Genomic DNA, 12999 nt, shown 5'->3' with positions numbered 1-12999 from the left:
GCGATAGCAGAACAATAAAATGTATAGACTATCATAAGAAAATAGATGCATGGGGTGATAGGGACAGATTAAAAAAGACAAAACGGAAAGAATCAAAGTAAATTAATAAGGACTCTATGTAAAATACCACTATTCATATAGCTCACATTAGTACTATTTCTTCTGTTGTTCATCTCTTCTAGAATTTACTTTGTCTCTGAAATATACTAGCAGAAATAGGGAACAATGGCATCCATGCTTCCATAAAACTACTGCCAAAGAAATCAAGAGCCCCGTGGCACCTTCATTTCTAAAGTAATTCTTAGGTGGTGGCTTCCGCTTAGCCTTCTCCTACTTTTTAGTTCTAAGTCCCATCATCAGCCAAGACAGAATTGTTTCTTGACCCTTGGGCTCAGGTGATCCTCCTGCCTCAGCCTGCCTCACAAGTAGTTGGGACTTTAGGCACGGGTCACCATGCCCAGCTTTTTTTTTTTTTTTTTTTTTTTTTGTAGAGACAGGGTTTCACCATGTTGCCCAGGCTGATTTCGAACTCCTGAGGTCAAGTGATCTGCCCACCTCAGCCTCCCAAAGTTCTGGGATTACAGGCATGAACCACTGAGCTAAGCCAACATAAGTGTTTTGATCAGCCATCTGCTTCATCTAAATCTTAAAGACACTCACCAAAGCCAGGCAATGATTTGCTAATTTTGAGTGTTAAAATCTTCCTCAAAGGGTCATAATCACATTCTTTACACATTTCTGTAAATTATACTGTAAGACAGTCAGTATAATCGTACAACTCTGGGGTAAAACTGGTGAAGTTCAAATTCCAGCCTCATCTACTAGATTTGTGCCCTTGGGAGTATTAGTGAATCCCTCTGTACCTCAGTTTGCTCATTTATGAAATAAGGACGATGGTACTACATCATAGGATTTTTCTAAGACTTAAATGTGAAAAATATATTTAAAATGCTGTTATACATAAACTGCTTGACATACAAATTGCCCAAAAAAGGTTTTTAATTATTACTAATACTGAATTTATTCTTTTGACTAGCGTGTCCCCCAAAGATTGCTTCAAGTAGATTTTTAAAATTAAAACTAATTTTTAGGCCAGGCACGGGGGCTCACACCTGTAATCCCAGCACTTCGGGAGGCTGAGGCAGGTGGATCATGAGGTCAAGAGCTCGAGACCATCCTGGCCAACATGGTGAAGCCCTGTCTCTACTAAAAATACAAAAATTAGCTGGGCGTGGTGGTGTGCACCTGTAGTCCCAGCTACTCAGGAGGCTGAGGCAAGAGAATTGCTTGAACCTGGGAGATGGAGGTTGCAGTAAGCCGAGATCATGCCACTGCACTCCAGCCTGGTGACAGTGCAAGGCTCCATCTCAAAAAAAAAAAAAAAACTAATTTTTTTCTTTTCTTCATTTCTTCATTTATTTATTTATTTATTTTTAAGAGAGGTTCTTGCTCTGTCATCCAGGCTGGAGTGCAGTGGCATGATCTCGGCTCAATGCAGCCTTGACCTCCTAGGCTCAAGTGATCCTTCCACCTCAGCCTCTTATAAAACTAATTTTATAAAGATAAGCATAATCAGCCAGGTGCAGTGGCTTACACCTGTAATCCCAGCACTTTGGGAGGCCAAGGAGGGCAGATCACGAGGTGAGTGTTCAAGATCAGCCTGACCAATATGGTAAAATCCCGTCTCTACTAAAAAATATAAAAATTAGCCGTCCATGGTGGTGCACGCTTGCAGTCCCAGCTACTTGGGAGGCTGAGACAGGAGAATTGCTTGAACCCGAGAGGGAGACTTTGCAGTGAGCCAAGATGGTGCCACTGCACTCCAGCCTAGGTGACAGAGCAAGACTCTGTCTTTAAAATATATATATATATGTATAATATACATATATATAATATATATATGTATAATATACATATATATATGTATATATATGTATAATATACATATATATAATATATATATATGTATAATATACATATATATACATATATATATATGAGTCTGCAGTCTCGTGTTAAGCTGCCCGTCTTTGTCTCCGAGCTTGCGACTCGCGGACCGGCGTCCCCGGCGCAAAGAGGCAGGACTCGGATTCGTTGCCTGAGCAATGGCTGCCATTCGGAAGAAACTGGTGATTGTTGGTGATGGAGCCTGTGGAAAAACATCCTCGCTCATAGTCTTCAGCAAGGACCAGTTCCCAGAGGCTTATGTGCCCACAGTGTTTGAGAACTATGTGGCAGATATCGAGGTGGATGGAAAACAGGTTGAGTTGGCTTTGTGGGACACAGCTGGACAGGAAGATTATAATCTCCTGAGGCCCCTCTCCTACCCAGACACTGATGTTATCCTGATGTGTTTTTCCATCAACAGTCCTGATAGTTTAGAAAACATCCCAGAAAAGTGGACCCCGGAAGTCAAGCATTTCTGTCCCAACGTGCCCATCATCCTGGTTGGGAATAAGGAGGATCTTCGGAATGATGAGCACACAAGGCGGGAGCTCGCCAAGATGAAGCAGGAACCTGTGAAACCTGAAGAAGGCAGAGATATGGCAAACAGGATTGGCGCTTTTGGGTACATGGAGTGTTCAGCAAAGACCAAAGATGGAGTGAGAGAGGTTTTTGAAATGGGTACAAGAGCTGCTCTGCAAGCTAGACGTGGGAAGAAAAAATCTGGGTGCCTTGTCTTGTGAAACCTTGCTGCAAGCACAGCCTTTATGCGGTTCATTTTGAACAAGTGCTGTTTATTAATCTTAGTGTATGATTACTGGCCTTTTTCAGTTATCTATAATTTACCTAAGATTACAAATCAGAAGTCATCTTGCTACCGGCATGTAGAAGCCAATTATGATTATTAATGATGTCCAACCTGTCTGGCTCACTAGGGTCTTTTTGACACTGCTCTAACATCCCTCCTCTGCACTCCCACCTGATACACCAGGCACTAATTCAAGGAATTTCCTAACTTCTTGCTTCTTTCTAGAAAGAGAAACAGTTGGTAACTTTTGTGAATTAGGCTGTAACTACTTTATAACTAACATGTCCTGCCTATCACCTGTCAGCTGCAAGGTACTCTGGTGAGTCACCACTTCAGGGTTTTACTCGTTAACAGATTTTGTTGGCATAGCTCTGGGGTGGGCAGTTTTTTGAAAACGGGCTGAACCAGAAAAGCCCAAGTCCATGCAGCTGTGGCAGTTACAGTTCTGTGGTTTCATGTTAGTTACCTTATAGTTACTGTGTAATTAGCGCCACTTAATGTATGTTACCAAAAATAAATATATCTACCCCAGACTAGATGTAGTATTTTTTTGTATAATTGGATTTCCTAATACTGATATTTGTCATCCCCAAAGAAAGTGTATTGGTTTTTTTAAAAAAGAAAGTGTATTTGGAAATAAAGTCAGATGGAAAATTTTAAAAATATATATATATATGTATATATATATATGTGTGTGTGTGTGTGTGTGTATATATATATAAGCATAATCAACAACTCAGCTATTAGAAACTTTTCTGTTCTTCTCTCATCTTCAAAACTAAACACCATATTTAGTAAAAGACTAATGGCAATGTTTTCTGAATGAGAATGATGAACATTCATGTCTGGGAAGCAATAATGATGATCATCTATTTATTACATAAATATTAAAAATAAAAGAGAATGGGCCAGGCACGGTGGCTCATGCCTGTAATACCAGCACTTTGGGAGGCCAAGGCAGACAGATCGCCTGAGGTCAGGAGTTTGAGACCATCCTGGCCAACATGGTGAAACTCTGTCTCTACGAAAAAAAAAATACAAAAAATTAGCTGTGCATGGTGGTGCGTGCCTGTAATCCCTCCCAGCTACTTGGGAGGCTCTGGTGGGAGAATCGTTTGAACCCAGGAGGCAGAGGTTACAGTGAGCCAAGATTGTGCCACTGCACTCCAGCCTAGGCGACAGAGCAAGACTCCATCTCAAAAACCAAAAAAAAAAAAAAAGAGAGAAAAATATCTATTTTTCAAAAGCTATTAAGAACAAATAAAAATAACTGAACTCTCATGTAACACGTTTAGTTCAAATCATCAAATATATATATCCTTTATTATAACATCAGGTTTATTTCTATCTGAAAGCTAGATCGATTATCTGTAGTTAGCCCATAAAGAAAATTTCTATCTTTTCACTCAAGTACATAATTATCATTAGTCTTATACCCTATTAGTTTATTTAACCTTGACTTTTATTCACACAAAAGCAAACAGAGGACACAGGATTCTTTTTAGTGTAACCTGAAATCCTAACAACAGCAAGAAAAGACAATAATATAAATTAATAAGCAACATTTCTATTGAAAAAATGTCTTTTACCTCTCTGAAGTTAACAAGTCTATATCCTAGGCCACTAAACAATCAGGCCTAACTGATCTCTCAGATTAATTTGATATTTACTTTTTTTAGTTACCTGTTACTCTTAATATAAAATATAATCTGATGAGTCAACTTTTTCATATAAAAAGTGGCCGTTTTTCATATATAATACTAATCACACTAGGAAATATTTTTCTGTACTACCATTTTGAAGTTTTTGGGGACTCCTGGAATAATTCAACTCAACAATAAATTAAAATCAGGCCAAGAAACACCTGATTAGAATATGAACTTACATCTTTTTATTTTAATAAGCAACAGAATTCCAGTATTGAGTGAAAATAATGAAAGAAGAGTTTAGGAAGGGACACAAAAACAGATGGTAAGAAATCAGAGAGATGGATCTAAAGACAAAAAGCTAGGAGGAACTAGGTATGACTTTTGACATGTTTGAACTTCATTATTTCCATAATACTTTTAATTTACTAGATATGGATCCATAGAGATTATTAGATAAATACTAAACAAGAAAATAATCCAATAGATTATTTTCATGTCAAATGTTTTCAAAAAATCCTTTTCCAAAAAGATATCTTCATACATAATATAGGCATTTATGGTCTAACTGTGATATAACAAGGACCCTAGGAAGAGAAATAAATCAGAAATAGTCTATAAAGTCAATAAAATATTATTACTATGTTTAGGATTTTCCATTTGTGCACTATAAAGTATAATTCTGTATGGTACCATATCAAACATATTAGCAGTAGGAAAAAAAAAATCATAGCTTATTTTCTCCTCATTGTGGTATTTCACATTTTCTTTCTTTTTCTTTCTTTTTTCTTTTTTTTTGAGACAGAGTCTTGCTCTGTCGTCAGGTGCCAGGCTGAAGTACAGTGGCTCAATCTCGGCTCACTGCAATCTCCCCTTCCGGGGTTCAAGCAATTCTTGAACCTCAGCCTCCCTAGTAGCTGGGACTACAGGCAGACGCCACCACGCCCAGCTAATTTTTGTATTTTTTACTAGAGACGGGCTTTCACCATGTTGGCCAGGATGATCTTGATCTCTTGACCTCATGATCTGCCTGCCATGGCCTCCCAAAGTGCTGGGATTACAGATGTGAGCCACCATGCCTGGCCCCACATTTTCTTTTAAAAATCTTCCAGTCTTGGCTGGGAATGGTGGCTCATGCTTGTAATCCCAGCACTTTGGGAGGCCAAAGCGGGTGGATCACCTGAGGTCGGGAGCTCAAGACCAGCCTGACCAACATGGAGAAACCCCATCTCTATTTAAAAAAAAAAAAAAACTCTTCCAGTCTTAAATGTTTGATTTAAACAAAGATTGTGGCCGGGCACACCTGTAATCCCAGCACTTTGGGAGGTCAAGGCAGGTAGATCACAAGGTCAAGAGATCAAGACCATCTTGGCCAACATGGTGAAACTCCATCTCTACTAAAAATACAAAAATTAGCTGGTGTGGTGGTGTGTGCCTGTAGTCCCAGCTACTCGAGAAGCTAAGGCAGGAGAATTGTTTGAACCTGAGAGGCAGAGGTTTCAGTGAGCTGAAATCACGCCACTGCACTCCAGCCTGGCAACAGAGCTAGACTCTGTCTCAAAAAAAAAAAAAAAAAAAAAAAAAAAAAGATTGTATCAGATCAGCATTCAGCTCTTATTTAACCAGTTCTTTCATTTGATACATCATATGATCTCTTAACTCATGCTTTTAAAATCATTAAAAATTTTAAATCTATTGTTTATATTTATCCATCTTTCCAATTTGTTTATATTCTTATTTTTCCTGTTTTATCTATGATTTTTCTCCCATCTTATATCTCTATATTTCTAGAATGATACTTTCAGTTAGTGTCATTTCTATCTCAGTTTTTCATTTGCCAAAATGAATAGTTTTCATTATAGAATGTATAAGAAATAGTGTCTTTTCTCTGCAGCTGAATTTTTTTCCCAGGCACTACAAAGAGGAACTCTAGCCTTCAAATTTGAACTTACTAATGGCAAACCATTTTATTTAAAATATATATATATATAAACCACGTTCTTTAAAGAAGGAAAATACAAGAATAGAATTGAAAAGTAAAAATCTGTAGTGTATAGTTTTATTAGGATTTTTTTTAATACAAGTTACTTTGAATATAATTGTAACAGCATAATTTTTATTTACTTTATTAAGAGTATCACATATTAATTATGGGGTTATCAGAAACGTCATTTAATGGCCATGTATTATAACATTAATTAGACAGGACCCTTTTCCCATTGTCAGGCAATCATCACATTAAATTTAAAAAGTGACTGCCAGAAAGACTAGCACTGTTTTGATAGGAAGGTTTAAATGCCAACTCTGTTGAATAGTAGACATTTTGAATTTACTTGCAAAGTTTAATAATACCCAAGTGTATGTTTTCCAACCTTGTTTCCAAAATAGAAAAAAAAAAATTTTAATTTGGAAAATGTACATTCTATTTAAAAAATTAACAAATTATATCACACCAATTACTTAAATTCCCCTCACTCTGGGCAGAGTTTTTAATTACTATTAATAGATGAAAATCTAGACTATTGATGTAAAACATCCATACATAAATATTACTAGACAATACTTGATATTATATACCATTGTGAGTTAGCACAGCACAGTAGTTGAGAGCTTAGGCTAAAGTGAGACTACCTGGTTCTACTGGCTCGTCACTCTGGGTGAGTTATTGGACCTCTCTATGTCTTCATTTGCTCATCTCTAAAGTGGGATAATCATCATCATCTCAAAGAGTAGTTAAGAGAATTCACTGAGTTCTTGTTTGTTTGTTTCACTCTGTCTTGTCTATCTCACTCTGTCACCCAGGCTGGAGTGGAGTGTAGTGGCGTGATCTCAGCTCACCACAACCTCTGCCTTCCAGGTTTCAAGGGATTCTCCTGCTTCAGCCTCTTGAGTAGCTGGGATTACAGGTGTATTTTTTTGTTGTATTTTTAGTAGAGATGGGGTTTTTACCATGTTTGCCAGACTGGTCTCAAACTCCTGACCTCAAGTGATCTGCCCGCTAGGAGTTCTTATTTGTAAAGTTCTTGGCACATAGTAAGCAATCTATAAATATTATTTAGTTGTTTAAAATTGTTTAACTTTAGCTAATATTTATTGAGCACTTACTACATGCTAAATTAAATGCTTTACATGAATTTGCCTCAAATCATCTTCACAACAACCGAGGATAAGACACTATTATTGCACCCATTTAAAGATTAGAAAATTGAAGCAAAAAAGATTAAGTTATTAGTCCAAGGCCATACAAGTAAATGTCAAGAGCAACAATTTGAACTCAAATCTAGCAGCATGGCCTACAATTTTAACATAGGTTACAGGATACACTATACACTAGAAGCAGTAGCCTCCTTCAGTACTCTATCTTAAAAAGAGGACAGGAGAGGGCCAGGCATGGTGGCTCACGCCTGTAATCCCAGCACTTTGGGAGGCCGAGGCAAGCAGATCACGAGGTCAAGAGACCATCCTGGCCAACATGGTGAAACCCTGTCTCTACTAAAAACACAGAAAAATATTAACTGGGCATGGTGGCGTGCACCTGTAGTCCCAGCTACTCAGGAGGATGAGGCACAAGAATTGCTTAAACCCAGGAGGCGGAGGTCACAGTGAGCCGAGATCGCGCCACTGCACTGCAGTCTGGTGCCTGGTGACAGAGTAAAAAGATTCTGTCTCAAAAAAAAAAAAAAAGAAGACAGGAGAGTCACAAGAGACTTTGCTGAAATAAACTAAAATATTCCAAGAAATAGTTTACAAACTATAGAGTAATTAAAAATTAATGTAAGAAATGAGTCACTGTAATACAGAAATACTTGTGTATGAAGTGATATGATATTTGATATTTGTTTTAAAATAATCCAGATTGGGAGAGAAGGGATAAAAGAAGCAAAATTAGATTGACAATGTCTAAACTGTGGTGATGGGTATATGGGGGTTCATTATTTTATTCTCTCTACTTTTATATAGTCTTTAAAATGTCAATAATAAAAAAGAAATAGCAACAAGGTAGCACAAATTAGATACTTCATTACAGATGCAAACAACTTTTTTAAGACACCCTGTCTCAAACATTTTTAAGAGACATGACATAATTGATACTCATACATTTTATATTTTATATATTATTTCCAAAAGGGTAGCCATACTTTAAATTATTGAGAATCTTCTTAACTAAAATGAAAAATTAACGAAAGTATTTAGGCATAAACATGTAAATATATATACTAATCAGTTGTCTGTATTTCCATCAACTCACTAAAAATATTTGTTTAAATAATTAACACTTTTTTTTTCAAGTCTTTCTCCTCCCTGATCATCTCTATGATTATGACAATCTATGGTCTGTTGCCCAGGAAATGGGATGGGTTTGTACAGACAAATATGTCTCTACAACATGGTCACAAATTGAATATGAATAAAAACCAGAAATCTGCTTCACTAAGAAGCACTGCTAAAAATTTCTCACTTCAAATTGTAGTTTTAAAAATATTTGATTTTCATACTAATACATATCTACTGGCTTCTGATATGTACAAATATAACCAATTATTAATTTGAGAACATTTTATATGTTCTAAATTATACTGTTAAAACAATTTAGCTGATACTAAAAGAAAAAAACATTTATTAAGCCAGATGTTATACTAGGCACTTTAATACACACTGGCTCACTAAATTTAAGAGACAATTACATTTTAACAGGAAGAATATTAAAGTTTAGAGAGGTAAAACCACTTGCCCAAAGTCACAGAACTAGTAAGTAGCTAAGTTGATATTCAAATTTAAGTTCAACTGCAAAAACCCACATTCCCCCCACTATCCTAGACTACCTCCAAGGGAGGCAAAAATCTTCTCAAGTCAAACTTATTTAGGGCCTTTTTAAAGTAGACAGTAAAATGTTTGTTACTGGTTACATGCACATTTCACTGCGGCAGCTTGGCTTTGGATAAAGAGCACTAACCAAAACACAGAAAGTATTATTTCTTCTACTGTGGGACTTTTTTTTTTTTTTTTTTTTTTTGGTTTCTTAATTTCAGCCTCAGTTTCTCTTCTCTCTAATTGGAAAATTAATATATTTGCTGTCCAATTCGAGAATTACAAAGATTTAAAGATGACATATTGTCAAATCACTTCGAAATCTACAAAAACAACACAGAATATTTTGTCTTAAAATGTTAAAACACACACACACAAAAGCCAAAAGTGTTCTAAGTAAGTGTAAGCTGTTTAAACTAATCTACAGATTCTATCAACATTTCCAGAACTTTCTAAAACTCTTTCTTCTAAGCATAGCTCAATCATCATTGCTATTACTTGGCTTTCCTTACCCTTAAGTATAATGCAATAGTAATGGCATCAATGTTTTTGCAATAAATAAATAACGTATCATTTTGAAATGCTCACCATATAAATGTTCTAAATTCTGAATTTTCAAACTATGTGCTTGGTGTCACTCTTTTATATTCATGTTAATCTTTGGGTCTTTTCACATTCTATTTTGTGTATAAAAAGCTAAAATGAAGAGTTGGAATTTTAAAGTAGAACACCCAACACACAATTTAAAATGTTTTTTTTTCAATGATTCTCAAATGAGATACATTTTTTTCAATGTATCTCAAAGATACAACAGCCAACAAGCACATTACACGCAGCAACAAAATCCACTGAAACATTCAGCTGCTCTAAAAGAAGGATCAGACTGTTCAGGAGAAAACGATATTGTGTGAGTTTGCAAAGTTTCATACTTTCCCATTTAAACTCCACTTCAGAGAAAGCCTTTGCATACCAACACACTATGCTTTAAAATGATACTCTGCTGACCTTCCAACAGTCAGCTCTATTAAAATTCTGTGTTGGGTGTAACTTTAGAGAATCTGAAAAACACAAAAAGCATTAAGGTACTTTTTATGCTGAATGAGGAAAAAATGCCAAGGATAGCATACAGCTCTTATATAACTACAATTTGTTTTTTTTTTTTTTTGAGATGGAGTTTTGCTCTTGTTGCCCAGAATGGAGTGCAACGTCGCGATCTCGGCTCATCGCAACCTCCGCCTCCCGGCTTCAAGCAATTCTCCTGCCTCAGCCTCCTGAGTAGCTAGGATTACAGGCATGCGCCACCACGCCCACCTAATTTCGTATTTTTAGTAAAGACTGGGCTTCTCCACGTTGGTCAGGCTGGTCTAGAACTCCCGACCTCAGGTGATCCACCCACCTCGGCCTCCCAAAGTGCTGGGATTACAGGTGTAAGCCACCATTCCTGGCCAACTGCAATGTATTTTTAAGAGCTAACGCCCATATTTGTGAATATATTCCCCGCAGAAGAAGCTGAATTGCCTCTACTCTGGTCTAAGCTAAACCTAGGTTTTCATTAAGTATATGTTTCATGGAAAATTATCTGGTGATTACTGCCCAAATGGTGCTAATGTCTTGACTATTTTTAGCACTCAATTCTAACATATTAGCCCTGCTCTAAGAATCATCTCTTGACATGTCTTTCTTTTGACATTCAAAACTACAATATTTCTAAACTACTTCAAGTAATGCTGCCCGAAAAACATCCTACAGTATAGTGGCTGCCAATTAAAGTCATTGGAGCAACAGACAGTGGCTACAGTTACTAAGTAGGACTCTGTGTACAAAATCAATGGTCAGTCTGTAAAGTCCAGTACCTTTCAGAGTAAACCATCTCACTGATTCACTTAACAATTTAGAGACGCTACTATGAAGGTGAAGTCCCCTTTTTTGGAGGGGATGGAATAAGCGAACGGATACATCAAACCAAAAGCAGAATTTCTCAGGAAGGGGGTTCACAATGGCACTTTTTTTTTTTTTCATACGGTGAAACTAATAGTTAACCACCCAGTTAAGTTTTTTGCCCCCTTCCGGTGTTTTAAAAGTGGTAAAGAGCGCAGTGGGAGTTTTTTGGTTTTGATGCCCCTTGCACAGGAAACCTGTTCTGACACATTCTTGTGGTGTCCAGTATAGGAATTTCACCTGAGTAGAGCTCAGTTTCAGTGCTATTATTTCAGATGGTGGGAATCCCCTGCAGGCCTTAGCCAAAAGAAGTCTTAAATGAAAAATCTCTGTTCTGAGCCCCCTCCCTGCAACCAGCCCTTGAACGGAAAACCAGAGAAAATTCTCAAAGGACAGCGTCTGTGCCTGAGCTGGTCCTCATGGGAGAGGAGAGGAATAAAACCAATCCAGAGAGGGCACCCCCATCTTTGTAAAAGAGAAGGGAGAAGTAATTAGAATGCCACGGAGGTGGGAAGAGAAAAAAAAAAAAAAGAAAATTCGGGCCCTTTCCAGCAAGAAGATGACGAGGAAGGGAAGAACGCCTGGTAGAGGGGGGCTGTCCCAACATGGGGAGGGAGTGGATTAGGCCTGAGGGAGAGGGGGTGGAACGACGGCGCACAAACAAGCTGGAAGGGGAGGAAAATGGTGACCCTGCACCCAGAACCGGCTCCAGGCCACGACGCCCGCTTGGGGGCAACTTTGCTGGGGAGGAGGGTCCCGGTAAGAGAAGACGCGGCTCCCCGATCGCGACGGTCCCAGCGCGGGGCCCAGTCTGGGACCATCCCCGAGCCCGGGAGGCCGAGGCCGGCGGCTCGCGGAGTGTGGCGGGGCCAGAAGGGCAGAAAACTGCTAGGAGCGACCCGGTGCCGCAGAGCCCTGGGGGCCGACAGAATCCGGGCCCGGAGCTACCCGCGACTCCGCGGGGGAGGGGCCGCCACTGCTCTGCACGCCCCCTCCACCGTCGCCCAGACCCCATCGGCCTCTGCCCGCTCTGGCCAGAGAAGCCATCAGGGTCGCGGCTCAGCCGTCCCCAGCCCCGACGGGGACCCTCCGTCTCCCCCAAGCCCGGTCTCCCCGCCCCCACGCCCCACCCCCCAGCCTGACTCACCTCGCGAGTACAGGGACTTGGGCGATTCCAGGTCTAGGTCCGCGCTGAGCAATGAAATGAAGTCCGAGGGCATCGCAGCTCGACCCAGCCCGGCCCGAGGGCAGCGGGAGGGGAGGAGCGGCGGTGGCGGCGGCACCTCCTCTCCGGGACCGCGGGCACCGAACCGGGGGCGGCGAGGCGAGGGCGGCTGCCGCTGCCTCCTCCTCGAGGGTAGTGACTTCCACCGGGCCAAGGACCGAGGAAAAGGAGGCGAGGTGGAGGGGGAACTCCACAGGGACTGATACTCGGCGGCCAGGAGAGGGGTTCAGGGCGGGGAAGGGGAAGGGGGATAGCCAAAGGGTCCGTTCCGTGCTTCTCCTCAGCGAAAACTGACGGTCGCCGCCACCGCCGCCGCCGCTGACAGGAATCTGAGCCCCGCCCCCCCGCGGGGCACTGCGCAGGCGCGGAGGGGGGGAGCGCTCTGGAGCCCGGAAGAGCCCCGGCGGCCCCGGAGGGCGGGGAGGCGCGCCAGGGAACAGCAGCAACAAGCGCCTCGCTTCCTGCCGCCGCGGCCCGAGCTGCTGTTCCCGACCCGGGAAAGGGCCCCGCCGCCAGGGACGGAGGGACGGAGGGAGGGAGGCTGGGAGGTGGCCGCGCGCTGGGGCCCCGGGGAGGGAAAAGGTATTTGCACCGATCTGGTGGCGGCGAGCCTGAGGCGGCCGGCCCGG

The 12999-nt window shown here is 40.6% G+C and overlaps 1 protein-coding gene and 1 pseudogene across 5 annotated transcripts in view; one reads left to right on the top strand and one right to left on the bottom strand.

Annotated features, from left to right (window-relative positions):
- The window catches only part of NFAT5 (nuclear factor of activated T cells 5), a 126525-nt gene extending 113824 nt beyond the window's left edge, over window positions 1–12701 (bottom strand). For all 4 annotated transcript variants that reach the window (XM_054248481.2, XM_054248482.2, XM_035282047.3 and 1 more), the window contains exon 1: window positions 12293–12701. The gene's annotated coding sequence lies outside the window, so the exon portion shown is untranslated. The remainder of the gene's footprint in view (window positions 1–12292) is intronic.
- Window positions 2060–3415, top strand: LOC100404129 (transforming protein RhoA pseudogene; annotated as a pseudogene). The gene has a single exon (XR_013530119.1). The product of XR_013530119.1 is annotated as a transforming protein RhoA pseudogene (transcript).
- Window positions 12702–12999: the final 298 nt, after the last annotated feature.

Source organism: Callithrix jacchus, chromosome 20, assembly GCF_049354715.1.
Source record: "Callithrix jacchus isolate 240 chromosome 20, calJac240_pri, whole genome shotgun sequence".
Taxonomy (NCBI): domain Eukaryota; kingdom Metazoa; phylum Chordata; class Mammalia; order Primates; family Cebidae; genus Callithrix; species Callithrix jacchus.
Note: the sequence above shows the minus strand (reverse complement) of the source record. Positions and strands in the feature narration are given on the sequence as shown.